The sequence below is a fragment of the Meleagris gallopavo genome, chromosome 5 (assembly GCF_905368555.1).
Source record: "Meleagris gallopavo chromosome 5, MGAL_WU_HG_1.1, whole genome shotgun sequence".
Classification (NCBI taxonomy): Eukaryota; Metazoa; Chordata; class Aves; order Galliformes; family Phasianidae; genus Meleagris; species Meleagris gallopavo.
In genome coordinates this window covers 28,855,958-28,870,523 of record NC_139408.1, presented here as the reverse complement: position 1 = coordinate 28,870,523, position 14,566 = coordinate 28,855,958, and the positions used below count along the sequence as shown (strand labels likewise).

At 35.8% G+C, this 14,566-nt stretch overlaps 1 protein-coding gene and 1 long non-coding RNA gene across 14 annotated transcripts in view; one reads left to right on the top strand and one right to left on the bottom strand.

The window, feature by feature from the left end:
- The window catches only part of LOC146544300 (uncharacterized), a 28,246-nt gene extending 21,621 nt beyond the window's left edge, over nt 1–6,625 (bottom strand). The window contains exon 1 of the long non-coding RNA XR_014883572.1: nt 6,551–6,625. This is a non-coding gene — a long non-coding RNA (uncharacterized LOC146544300). The remainder of the gene's footprint in view (nt 1–6,550) is intronic.
- GPHN (gephyrin) overlaps nt 1–14,566 on the top strand; it is a 262,511-nt gene that overhangs the window by 22,775 nt on the left and 225,170 nt on the right. The gene's annotated exons all lie outside the window — the stretch shown is intronic.

Below are 14,566 nucleotides of genomic sequence, written 5' to 3'. Positions count from 1 at the left end.
CAGTATGCCATTAACATACCTCTTATCCTAAAAGGGCCTGTGGGAGTTATCAGAATTTGGGAAATGGAGCATGGGGAAGAATTTACTTTACCTAGTTTATTTATTTTTACAAAGTGGAGTTAAGGAATTTTAGGTCTCTATTACAAAGTTAGGACACTATTAAATGAAGGAGTGCACTTAAAACTATTTAACCATTCTATTCTTCTTCTTTTTTTCCTTTGATGGGTTTAAAAGGCTGTTACCTCAAAGTATCAGTCTGCCAGCAGACTGGCATATGAAAGTAGATGGTTTTGGGGAAAAAAAAGAAGCTTCCTAAAGAAATCTGATATATGAAGATTTAAGAAATCTATCAATATTACTTTTTCTAAGATTCAATTCATGGGGATCTGCTGTATTTAAAACTGAGGTCTTTGTTTACCTGGAAGCTGATATTCCAGTTTTTCAAAGCATTCAGTTCTGTACATAAAGATTGAACAAATAATACATTCATCCCTCTGAAGATGGAATTCTACATTTTACAGATAAGAGATTTGTTTGCAAGGTCCTTCCTGGCAGCAGGTTTGGCAAGTTAAGAATAATTCTGGTGGAGATAGATGACTGACTGAAATCAGGGTATTCAGAGTTACTTCAAAGGTGTGGTTTGTCACTGGTGTCCAAACAGAATGGTTTTGGTTGTTCTGTGTAAGCAGTTAGCCTGCAGTGTCATTCTGAGGTTTTTTTGTGTTTTTTGATGTTTGTGAATATGTGCATGTGTGTTTACATGTGTGTGCCTTCTGTAGAAAGGTGCAATGTATGCAGAATATTCTGAATTCATGGGGGGGGGGGGGGAAGCATAAAGAGAGATTTCATTCATGACTGATAGAATTTCGTGTGAACTGAATGCGATTGAAAATTTATCTAATAAATATTTTTGAAGAAATATTCTAAGAACTTGCTTTCCTTTATAAGCTTGATTCTGTTGTCTGTTCTGCTAGGCGGTTAATCTGTGAAGGCTTTCTAGGGGGGTGTAAATGAAGTTTCATGAAGGTGGGTGCTGACTGCCAAGAATCTGCAGACTGAGTGCTGTATTGTAGTGTGATTACTTTGGCCCCAAAAGCACTGTAACCCTAATGAAACAGAGCCTCGTCCAAGGGAATTCCTATATTGCAAGAACACATCAAATTAGCTTACTATCAAGTAGAAAACATTTTCAGTACTAGCATGGCTCAGGGTTTCTTTTTCAATTAAAGAGATTTTTTTATTTCTTTATAAAAACGTTCCAACTTTTTTGAAATGCCTGGACTAATTCAGAAGTGCTAAATCTGCTGTGTTTTAGTTGCTATGTATGTTCCTTTGCTGACATGTCAAAAATAAACAATTGGTTTGTACAAGTTAATATATCACTGTGACTACAACAAGATGTCTTTGTGTGTGTGTGTGAAATGCTTTGCTTCTACTTAAGGCACAGAATACTGGGAATTAACTCTTGATCAAGTAATTTGTCAGCATTTTCTATAGTCTTGTAATTTTTGAAGTTTTTTGTTTAGCAAAACCAGTTGAGGTCTGTAAAGTAGTAGGTGAAATATCTGTTTGCTTTGAAGAGAGAGAATTGATAAAAAGCAAGTAAATGTTACCTGGCTGGCGTATCTGTACATGCAGAGCCCTTGTGCACATACAAGCTGTTCCAGTCCAAAGTGTGTGTGTGTGTGTGTGTAGCTGTGGGTAGCCTCCTTCAGTAGCAGAGGAGAACAAAAATCAACTTTTGTCTATGGCAGCTCCTGGTTCTTCATGCTTTATTTATGCTTTTTGGAAGAGATTTTTCCGTGCCCTTTTTTGTCCTACTTGACTTAATGCCCAAGTTTCCTGAATTTCAGATTGTCTTTAAACTTATTTATAAAAAAAGAAAAGAAAAAAGTCCTTAGTATATGTTTGAGCCATTAAGGAGAAAAGGCTCACAACATAAAGAGATTTTGGTATTGTATTTCCAATTCTATGACTTTCCTGCTTTATATTCTTCTGGCACCTAGTCCACAGCATGACAAAGTCTTGTGTATGTGTTTTACAAGCTTAAAAAGAAGCTCTTAAAGTGCAAAACTTTGTGAGATTAAGAATTTATAAATTTACATTGAGTCAATTTAAAATGATAATGGCCTTATGTGTGAGATCAAGGTTTCTTATATTTCAGTAGTACAATACCCTAACTTTGCTTTATTCGTGTTTTATAATATACAGACTAATTGACTGGCCTTATGGTACGAATATCTTCTAGCATCTTTTGTCAGTAGTAATATCAAATGGTGATTAGTCAGTGCTGCATTTCTTGATGTGGAGGAGAACACTGACTTCTCACAAGTCTCACTATTTCTCTATTCAGAAATGATTAGTCGTGTATGACATCACAGATCTTCAAGCATATCTCTTCTGTTTGAGTGTTGCTGCTTTGAAAGTTTTTATTCTCATAAATTTGCACAGCTATTTATAGTTTTATGTTAAAATTTGGATGTTGGATTTATAATCCCATATGACAATTTTAAAATGCTTCAAAGGTGATGTTTCAGTTTAGTGAGAGGCTGCGAGCGTGTGCTAACAAAGAACACTGATTTGTTTTTGCTAGTAAAAAGTGTTTAAAAGTGAAATACTTCAATGTAGGTATTGAGCAGCATTCCTTCCTCTTTTCACTTAGCGTATCTTCTGGCTAAGAGTCTTACTGCAGTTGTCCTCCATGAGTTATTTTTCAGCTTTTGATTTTTTTTCAATCACTTTTGATAGAGGTATTATAGTATGGAAAATTCTAGGCATCTGTAAAGCACCTGTAAATATACTGAGATTTAACTTGAGAAAAAATGTCCTTATTAAACATTTCATTTGGTACTGAATGTACCTATGGCTGGCAGTGAGCAGTGAAACTTTTTTCTCCAAAACTAAGTGTTGGGTTTGGTCTATGGTGAGGTTATAAACCACTCTTGGATTGGATACTGTTGTTATTTTAATGAAACCTGTTGAGCAAACCTGGATTTATGCTCTCTGTTCAAGCTTTTGTCTCTCCTTGCAGTTATTCATGAGTTTTTCTTGATGTTATCTATATATGGAACTGATACTTTTCCTCCCCAGTGTGTTATTATGTAAAGACAAAATAGTGACTTAGGATTTGTCAGACTTAATTTGCTCTTCTTGTTACTATGCAAACCATTTTTCCCAATTGTGGGAAAAGAAATCAAAGAAAGGATATATGAAACTTAAGCAACTAGCCTAAACGGAAGTTAGGAAGAGCAACTAAAGGTTTGTGATGCTGTGGATCTGCATAAAGTTCTTGTATTACAAGCAGAACTAGAACACATACTGCAAATCAGAGCGCTTCAGTTAGCTGGCTATTAGCTGCTTCATGTAATGCAGCTTATTGGTCTCAGCTTTATCTAGATCTGAAGTCTCTTGCAGTGCATTGCACTGTTCTTTGAACCGGCAAACCTTTATTTCCATTCTGTGTAAGCCATGCTGTGAAGATGTGAAGTGGTCCTGAGTTTTTCCCAAAATGGAGTTGGCAGGTAGCCGTTGTAAGGGACGTTTCTAACCACTGAGAACACTCTTGCTTTCCCAGTTAGTAATGTAGTATCAGAAGGCCAGAAATAAAATTTGCCATGTTGAAACTCTGGGAGAAAGGAAGTTACTAGTAATAAAAAGACAAAATACAGAAGGCAAAAATAGATCAGAGGTCCAGTTGGGTCAAAAGTAAAACTAGTAAGGCAGACTCATAATAGACCATTGAGAATCAGCTTGCTAACAGCATAATGCCTAATAATAACTGTAGTTCGTGTGTAAGGAGCTGAAAGCCTTCCAGAATATTGGTGGGGCCCATAGGTGACCAAAAAATAAAAGGAGTTGTTGAGGAAAATCAAGTCATCAGACATTGAATGCATTCTTTACACTAATGCTCTGTACAGAGGCTGAGGGAGCAACTACTAATGAGGAGGTCTAAATTCTGCATTGAGCACAGCTCAGAAATGTGGCAGAGGCTGTCATATTTTCAGCATAGCTACTGTTGGGAAAGAATCAAAACAACTTTCCCTTGGGTTAATTCTGTTCAGTCTGCTGGAGGCTTTTTAATTTCTCAAGATGCCCTCAGTATGAGTGTTATGACATAATAAACTTGTACTTTCAAAATGTTTCAAAAGCCTCAAAGAAATCAAACTGCCACAATAGAAAGGAAGGCCGTTCTTAATATCTGGTTAATAATTAGGAAAGTGTTGGAATAAATTATCAGATTTCTCTGTAGAGGTGTTTGCCAGCAAAATTGTGCAAGGATCTGCACTGCAAGCTATCATACTTAATGTAAGTAAGAGAATACAAAACAGGTTCTGTACTACTCACCCTTTCTCATACTAAGAGTAGTAGGAGGCATAAATGAAATTTTGTTATTAGTTTCAATTATACATATCATTACAAAGTCTCTAAAGTTATCCTGTACTGACATAAAATTTGTGCTTTTAGTCTCTGTAGTAATGTTAAGTAGTGGTGATTAAACAACTTTTTAAATAAGTAAATGGGAAAAGACTTGCTTCCCATTTTAAGAACCAAGGTAGGATAACATACCTCTTCTATTTTTGTATAGTTTTATAGAGGTTAGTGCCAGCATTTATTAGGCTATGAAAGGTAATCATATAGCAGATCTTAAAATAAATAAACAAAATCAATTGCCTTTCTGGTAGTTCTGGTTTTATGCTCAGTTCCTGATTGGGGCTTAGGAAAGAATTTTCTCATGCTCTAGGTTAAAAACAGTTGACTTTTTTTTTATAGTAGTGGATATAATTATGGTTCTAAGATGATTTGAATTGCTAGCCATGCTTCCATGCAGTAATAAGTTCTTTACTTGGTGCCAAAGATGAGCACCAAGGGCTTGTAAGGAATTAAGCTGTGTTTAAGGGTCTTTGTATAAGAAACTCCCAATAAATGCTGATTCTTCCTGTCCTGGAATTGGAATTAATACACATAAGACATACTGTTTTTTTGGTCTTATTAATATAAACAGTATTTTTCCTTAATTATCCATCTATGTGTTGTGTGTGTTTTTTTTTTTTTAAGATAACAAATCCTAATCTAATTTGGGACCACCAACTGTTATTGTGATGCAGGGAATATTTAGAATCGAGAAGCTCTGTTGCTGTCCAATTTGATTCAAAGATGCTTCAATGCTGCTGTAATTGTGCTAGAAAAAATCTTGCTTAAATGTTTCTACACTTACGAGTAGCAGAGCTTTGTAAAGATTTAATTCTTGTACTTATTTAACACTGTGTTGTGAATTTTTCCATTAACTTAAATTAAGCAGATTGGTACTTTAAGTGGGAGCAAATGTGTAAGCCTTCACAGGATTGTATTTTAAGGAAGTGGTGAGGCAATATGTGAATACAGCTGGCAGAGCAAGAAGTATCAGCTTGTTTCGGTCTGCATAATTGTCAGTAGTCAGAGCACGTGAGTGACCAGTCTGCTGTTGCAGGTCCTTCTTTCATCTTAAACTGTAAATCCAAACCTTGAGTTTCAAATTATTACATAGATTTTCTAACTTCAGCAGAAATACATATATGTAACATTATCTGATCTCATTTTAATGTTTTGTAGATGTTTTAGAAGATATAGTGATTTATTAAAAAATATAGATATATATTTGAACAGTGAGCTGTTTAAAAATGAGGACCTTGTATGCTCTTTAGTCTTATTTACCTAGTACATTAATTTCTCACAGTGACACCACGGTCTTACACTGTTCCAGTTTTTAGGTACTGGTAACATTTATATTCAGTAACCTTTACAAATTAAGAGTGCATGTTTTTTTAATAAATAGTCAGGTGTATGAATATCTGGGTAAAAAGTTGTGAATTGTGAAAAAGTTGTGAAAAAGAAAAAAAAAAGTTGTGAAAGAGAAAGCATGCGTGATTGCAGAATAACTGGTGAAATTGAACTTGGAAAATGTATGAATACAGGGAGGGATTTGAATACAAAATTCCCTTCAGTAAAGAGGGAAAAACACGACAAAGCATGAGGATGAAGTGTGAGACGACAAAGGCAGAAAGTATCACTGCATCTCTTACACTTTCTTGTGCTAGTAGTAATGAAGGAAGAATCTGTGCAAAAATTACCTTAGGCATGAAATTAGACATTTGACTTAATTGGACCTGGTGAAAGACCTGTCTTGTAGGTTTATGTTTGCATAGTATGCGTTGATCAATCAACCTCTGACAAATTGTAAGTTTCATTTAATCTGAAATACCTGTAAATAAATCAGAATTAACTAAAATTGAAACAGTTCAGTTGGAAGGGATCTATGAAGGTTGAGTCCAACTGCCGGACTGCTTCAGGGCCAACCAACACTTAAAGAACTTTACTGAGGGCATTATATTAACTCCAATCACGCTGAAAGACATGAGGCATCAACTGCTTTGCTGGGAAGCCTATTTCATTGTCTAACCACCATCAAAGTTTTAGCTGTGCATTTCAGAACTCTAGGGCAGACCGTGGCACATTCACTCCATCTGTAGCATCATTCTTTCTGGAGATTTTGTAGGAAAATACAAGTCTTAACCAGAACAGGGCAGCACAGCATGTTGGCCATCTGTAAACACTGGCTTTCTGCCTTCTGCTACAGACTTTACCCTATATTTGGCAAGGAAGTAGAAGAATTCAGTTCTATTTTCATCAAGTAGTAGAAATTCTTGCCAGTTTAGCAATAGATGGATAGAAGGCTTGGCACTACTTTTGATGCCCATTCTTCTGCTTCCAATCTTGGCCTGGAGTTTTTTGGCAATATAGGCTTCCCATGCTGTGTATAACCATCTTTTTACTACAGTTTGGTGTGTAGATGTGGGGGAAAAATCTGTGGGGTAGGTATCACTTATTCAATGGGCAACAGTTTTGAGTCTGCTCAAAATACATGCTTTATTAAAAACAAACAAAACCAATGAAAAAAAACAACAAAAAGAAACCCTGCAAAAAAAAACAACAAACACAACAACAAAAAAAGCAACAAACCCCAAGCATTTTTGACTCAAACATAATTCTCCAGAATATCATGAGTTTGGATTTATTTTTTGAGGTATAGTTTTCAGTTGAGAGATAACAGTTAGTCCAGTTCTTAGGCTATAATAAATTTTGCTGTTGTAAATTTGCTAGAGTATGGGAAGTTTTGTGAAAGGAAACTGGTGTGTTTCAAGGAGATTTGAAGCTTCCAGTTCTGTGCAAGAAACCAACTGAATAAAGAGTGTTTATTTTTCTTTATAGTCTGTTGTAAAGGTTGGTGTTTTATCTAGCAATTTATTTTCTTACTGATATAGGGCACTGCCATGGAGATCATGGAGAGCAGAGTCTAGAGGATATATTGTTAGAGAATCTCCTTTCCTTATTGGACCTCAAAAGACTATTTGGGCACTGTAACTTGCTTGTGGTGCTTTTTGTGAGACTTCTTTAGCGTCTGTATTCTACAGATGATGAAGGGCTTCAATTTAAAAAACAGCTCAGTGTTCTACTCATTCTGATTAGAATTTTGTGGTTAACCTAAGAAATGATGTCTAAAAATTATTTGGAGAGATGGGCATGTATGGAACTTCTTACAATGCTAAACACACCTGTGGCATGTTTTAAGTTTTCAAAGTGGCTGGAGTTTAGAAAAACTTTGTAAACCTGCAGATGTTTTGCAATGTCTACATATAAAATATTGTTGAAATAGCTTAGGTGTGACAAGACAAAGATGTAAGGAATGTCTGTAAGGAAGAATGGGTAGCTGCTGTGCATCTATTTTATTCCTTTATTTTTCTTAGAGTTACTGAAGGTAAAACTGTGAGAGGTTATTGGCAGCTTTCCAGGGCTGGATGTGTATTCAGTAAGGCATGAACACAGCAGTCCTGGATTTCTGCACAGCCCTGAATTGTTATCATGCTGACCAGTCTGCACAGTGCTCAGCTGTGCCTTTCCTGTAAGCAAATTTGTGATGCTTCTGGAAACCATTGCTATAAGTTATGGAAAGGAGTTTCTAAAGGTTGATGAAGTTATTTTCTGCCATAATGTGGCTTTACATGTTTGAAAGTAGTTAAGTTCACCAGTTAAAGAAAGGTCTCGGTGGCATTTACTCATGCTGTAACACAAAATACTAATACTTCTTACTGATCACAGACTTGGGTATCTGGTAAAGTGCTGTATGATGACTCTTAGCTAGAGGAGAGTACCAAAAAATGCTTCCTGGCTTTTTAAAAATCTCTGCAATCACCTAGGCTTGAGCCTTGTTAACCTATTTTCCAAGGATGACTGAGTTTCTTAGCAATGGATGCATCTTTAAAGTAATTTATACAGCTGTGTACAGTTACAGAGGGGAAAATATTCCCTTCCTAGGAAAATGAGCAATTGTTGCCTCTTTAGATTTCGTAGAACAATGAACTCCGTCCTATTTAGATTCACAGAAATTGCTTGAATGGCACATCTGAAGGTCTCGTGTCCAGCCTCTTATCACTGTGTAGGGCTTGAAAAGCATGTTTCAGACAGATTTAAAAAAATTGGTGTTTCTAGTCACACGCAGGCAACACTGTGCTTCTGCTAACTAGAAAAAATCTGAATTTCCTGCTTGCTTGAGCTGAATAGTATCAGTAATCATTAGATTTTAAAACCTCATATTTGAGAAAAACTGAATAAGGAAAAAAATTCAGCTGTAATTGTCTGGGGGAAAAAAAAAAGGAATGAACTCATCTAGCTCCTGTATTGGTATAAGGAAGCCTGTATGATTCTGAATGGCAGGAAAATAAGTGGTAATTTCATCATGCTGGAGGCTAACCAAAAACTTAACACCTGAGAATGGGTACAAGCAATGTATTAATAGTCGTTTTAAAGAAAGAATATTTAGATTTTATTGTCTCTTGGATCCTATTCCAGAGAAGCTTTACTATTGAATCTCTTTGACAATAGAGACTTGTGATTCTAGAAGCATCAACTATCCCACAGATGTGACTGTTACCTTTGCACTTAAAACAAAACCACCAAAATGCACACAACTGGGTGTCACGGAGTTAACAAGATCAATTTATGCCTGTGACAGGGGGCGATAGGCCCCTGCCCTCCCCTCCCCAGCCCACAAAATGGGAAGGAAGGGAGGAAAACAAAAACAGCGGCAACAATCTATGGAGGAAAACGTATTTTACTAACTATGATATCAGAATGCAAGTTAACACAATATAATACAATCTGATTGAAATTGAGACTAATAAATAAAATAGGAGAGAGAGAGTTCCCGAGACCGATTCAAACCTGAAAAGCTTGGAATGGCCAGGAAAGCACCCTCCAGCACCCACTGCCAGGCAGTAAGAGACCGCCCCACCCGGAAGGGCCAGATCCCATGACTTCTGTAATGTATAGGGATAGGTGCCTGGAATTGGAGCATTAACACTTGAACTCCCAGTACACTACATGATGTTATGATGCGGAATACTGAGAACCAAAAACAAAAAACATAAAACCATGACATTGGGATACTTGCTACTGAATTATATTTCTGCTGCATAGCAGGCAACCAGATATATTTTATGAAACAGACCTTGTGTTCCTGTTACTAGTATTACCTGTCCTTGCCTGAAGCACCCACAGAACAAACATACTTGTGATCTGAGAACACTAGAAAATTGCAGTGGACTGAACTGAAGATCTTTTATTTGTGTTGTGCCATCTGCCAGCAGTGAGCAAGAAAGTCTTAGAGGCTTTCCCCCCCCACTGGATGGATAAAAAGGAGGTCTACCCAGCAAGATGTATCCCTGAAAGTCATGGTATTTACATGGCCATAACGTATATTACATTTAAAAAAAAAAAAAAAATTACAAATGCTAAAGCTGCAGTGTCATTCAAAAAAAACAGTTCTAACTGTGAAGTGTTTTGATGTCCTTTCCAGCAGATAGGTTATTTAAATACTTCTTTTTGGTCACCAGCAGTGGTAGTAGTTTTTTCTTTATTAACTCAGAACTCATGTTGGATTTTACCTTTCCTGGTGTACTTTAGTGCTTAAATCCCTCTAGTGAAAACCTGTATATTTTATATGTGAGTAAAATAAAACATCTAGCTGTCAAACTGAAGAATTCTTTCAAGTATATATTAAAGAGAGCCATAAATGTCAACCTTAACAGACAGCCTTTGAGAGTGGTCTAGTTTTGCTATGTGACCAGATGACCTTCAGAGGTCCTTTTCAAACTTAACCTTCTGTGATTGTGTGTTAGTTGGTTAGTAATGAAGTTCCTAAATCAGCTGTAAAATGAGCTTGTACTGACTAGCTAGTTAATAATACTGGTGGAAAGTGTTCTTTGAGTAAACATTCAGTGGTCAGACAATTTGAACTGATAGGTTTGATAACGATTACTGATAGGATGTAATCTGATGATCTGCAGTTACAGATGCACTTTTTCATATAAATATTTTTAAATAAGATTTTTTCAGTCAGAACTTTATTTTATTTGTTTTTGATATGTTTCTACCATCTTTTTTTCCCCTTGTTCTTCTGTCCCTGTTCTGATGTACTTAGAAAATTGCACTTGCCAAACCTGTCGTCTTCTGCAGATTCTTTTTAGGTCTACTTTGCCATTTCTTAAGAATGTTGCTGTTCTTGTTTTTCTTCTTTAAAAAAAAAAATCACTTCAGATTTTTTATTTTTAATTCACTGAAATGGTTGACATGGACAAAAATGGTCTTCTGATTCATGTAGTGTTACTTTTGATTATTTTTAAAAGCAGGAACAGAGACAGGAGAGGCTGTTGGATGCCAGACTCTCACGGGAGCTGTTGAGAGTCCAGAGCAGCCTTTGCTATATTCAGTCTTGTTCAGACTCTTTTTCCTGAAGTAACTACAGCTTTTACAGATACAGCTTTCTCTTACATAATATTCAAAGCAATTGGTAGTAGATCTTATTCACTCTGGAGACCTTGACAAGTAAAGCTTTCTATTCCAGTATCATTTTCTAATGCCTGGTGTTAGTTACATCTTGCAAACATGGGCAAAGCTCTAATTATGGATAGTAAATTAGGCTTTACAACCTCCAAGCTGTTCCAGGGACATGACTAATATTTTAATGGAAACGCTACTAGAAATCACACAACAGGAATGTGAACCAAAGTCAGTGAATGTTGGTACGGGGATTAGTATTTCTGCTCTGATTTTTCCAAGTGTATGTGGCATGTCTTATACAGAATATCTCCTGGGTAGGTGAGTCACTTTTTAATAATAAACCCTGTTTTCCCCCATCCCACAGTGGTCTAACATGAGCTTTAGAACTCTTTTTTTTTTCTTATTGTTTTATTTCATTTTTTCTAATTGCAAGGGTTAGAGACTATTGGTTGTATCCTGTATGATTTATTGCAAGCAGAAAGAATGTACTTTAATGAAATTTGATTAAGAGTTATTTCTGAAAATTAACCTGGAGTGTCTGGAAAGGCTGAATGTGAAAGTATGGCATAATTGTTTCTTTTTGTAGCAATTGCTGTTCTCTATCCTGATTATTGGATGTATGTTACATACCAAGGCCACCCCCAGCTTGTATCAGCACATCAGTTTGTGTGGAAGCAGAGTAAGTTGGATTTGTTTATACTGTTTCTGACTCTTTTTTTTTTTTTGATATCTCAGTGACTGTGTTTGGCTTATTGGTTGCTTATGATGTTACTGCAGAACTCTGGTGCAGATTAAGGGGCAGCAGGGAGAGGCAGGAGTTGGAAGTGAAGTTGCAGAGTGCACTTAGGCCTTTGTTCCTTGATGAGGAATGCCATCACTGCAAATCAACTGAACAAAAGACTGTGCCTGTGAAGTAAGCATTACAGTGTTAAGTTTTATCTGATCAAATATGTCCACTAATTTGCAGGTGATAGTGAATCCTGGGAACTCCTGTTAGAATCTCAGGGTGTGCCAAATTCTGTTTGTTCTTACTAAAGCTGCATGTGTAGTTATCTGCTCCTCTTCTTCAGTGTCTTAAGTGGCAGAACTCCTGTCTGTCAAAGGTATAGCTACTCTGAACTTTAAATGAGGAGGGAAAAAAAAAGCTATTTGTTTTTGTATTGTCTGTAGTTGGTGAAAATGCCTATCTCTAAGCTCCTTGTGGCAAATGACTTTCAAGGACATGTGTTCCATATAAGCAGTTTGGATCTAAGGGCTTTCTGTCAGAAGCAAACAAAACCAACTTCAAAGCAGAACAAACTATGGTAAAGAAATAGCAATTTGTTTTTGACATATGGTTGCTCCTTGGAAATGGTCTTCAATAGGTTTTGCACAGAATACTTGAAATACTGTATTTGTTTTTGATGTTTGAGAACATATGTCAGAGAGGAGTTGCCCTTGTTTATTTCTCTTAGTAGAACTTATTCATATTAGTAAGTCGCTTTGTTTTTATTCTACCCTAATTCCACTTTTGAGACATGCTTTTTTTTTTTGTAAGAAGCATGCATGTCCCTATCTTTCTTTAGCTAGTGTGGCCTCGTGTGAGATTATATTCTTTATGACTTTTTTAAAAATTGCTTGCCTTGCTAAGATGGTCCTCTGACACTGAATTATTATATTATTTATTTCCAAAATATGGTTAGTTTTCATCATTGCTTTGTTTTCTTAAGCATTTCATTAAAAATGCATTCTGTAGCACTTTCTTTATATGCTGGAGGGACAAGGAGCCTTTCTTTCTGAGTACTAGAGAAAACACCAAACCTCTATTTAGGCATCATTTTTCTCCACTTTGAAGCCAAAGCGGGTTTAGCTATTGATAATTCTTTGAAGGAGATGGTCTTGAGAGGAATTTGTTGTTTCCTTCTCTTCAAGAAGTGTAGAACTGAGATTGAGAGGAGGTTATAGGTCAGTTTTATTTCATATCGAGCTTATTTACTGTCATAGTTTGTTTTTGTTTTGGTTTGGTTTTTTGTTTGTTTGTTTTTTCCAAAATCAGTGTTTTGAAAATATCTACAGAAATACAGACAACCTAAAGTAGGGAGGCATGCATAGCTGTTGAGACCCAAGGAGTTATTAAGAAGAATAGCTCTTCAGAGATGTTCCTTTAGACCCCATGGTATTTAAACCAAAAAACATGTTAAGTCATACATCCTAGCAGGCAGAAGAGCTCTTATGTTATCAGTGTTCTTACATGTTTTCTTAAAAATAAGATTCATTTGCATAAGCATCCCAAAACAGATGACTTTGTGTGGGACAGAAAAGTTTTATAAATAGCTTTCTGCATGATATTGCTTTTCTTAAAATTGTATTTATTTTGTCATCAGATAGTCTTCAAGAACTTTGTTTATAGCAGTTCAGATCAAACTTTTGAATCATGCATTCATGTTAAATTGTAGTAATAAATATGGGTAATACTTCATGTTAGAAAAGGCAAAAATATACGCAGAACAAAAACTGTATAGATTGCAGAAAACTATTCTGGGAATAAACTTTCCTTCTGTGTGCTTCATAACAATGCTATATATAAAATCAATCTTAAAACAATCTTGAAATATTTATTAGAGAATTCAGTGTATCAGCATCAGAACTGTCAAGTATTAAAGGGTAATGGAGCTAAATTTGTTAGTGATACAAAACTACTGCCAGTTAGAAATAATTTGGTATTAAATAGGAGCATAGATTGTCACATTTTACCAGTTCTCATACGCTTCTACTTCACTGTCCTGATCTGTGAGAAATCAGGAGTGTCTGAGAACAGGAAAATCAATTACTTACTCAATTCTTTGCACATTTGGTATTTTTTATTTCTGTAGGTCATGGCCATTAAACATGAAATGCCCAGTACCAAATATCTTCCAAAATAACTTTGGTTCATTTAGAGAGCTATATATTGGCTGTTGCAAACTATTGAATTGCTTTTCCTTTTGGTTTATTGGTGCCTTGATGTGAGAGTTTCTGTGCTTATATTGCACACAAATGTTTTCTTTCTGTGCTTTTGAGTTTCCTGTCTTACTGAGCATCTCCTTTGTCTTGTACTGCAGTAGTTTGGAGCTACATGAGATTGTGGTTGTACTGTAACTTTTTGTATCTAAGCTTATTTGTTTTCAGTAATTATGACATATACCTCAGTATTTCAGATACATTTTTTACATTAACTATCTCTGCATCATTTTAAAGAATATCTGAAAGAGCTATGTTTATGCTGGTGTTGCAGGAATGCAGTTGCACCTACCATTGGGAATTTGTTTGAATTTTAAGTTGAGAGATCAGTTTTGTTTTGTGTAACTGTATGTAAATCTCATCATTTGTATAGAGTGCATACTTTTGTTCCAATTCTGAATGGAGAAGACAGTAAATCATGCAGAAAAGTCTTGAATTTCTTCTTACACAATAGCAGGGGAAAAACTGTCCTTATTCCCAGTAGTCTTTTCTTCAAACTTGAAGCATGTTTATTACTTAAACAACTTGCTTACATTGCTCAAGGTAAAAGAGGTAAGAGGACCTCTTATCTGAGGTAAGATGACCTTTGCAAAAGAGGTAACAGCTTGTATTTGAAAGAACTCTAAGTACTGTTGCACCCAAAAAGCAGGTTGTGTTAATTGGTGTTCATTTTGTATGACACTACCTCTCTCATAGTGTTATGCATTTATTTTTT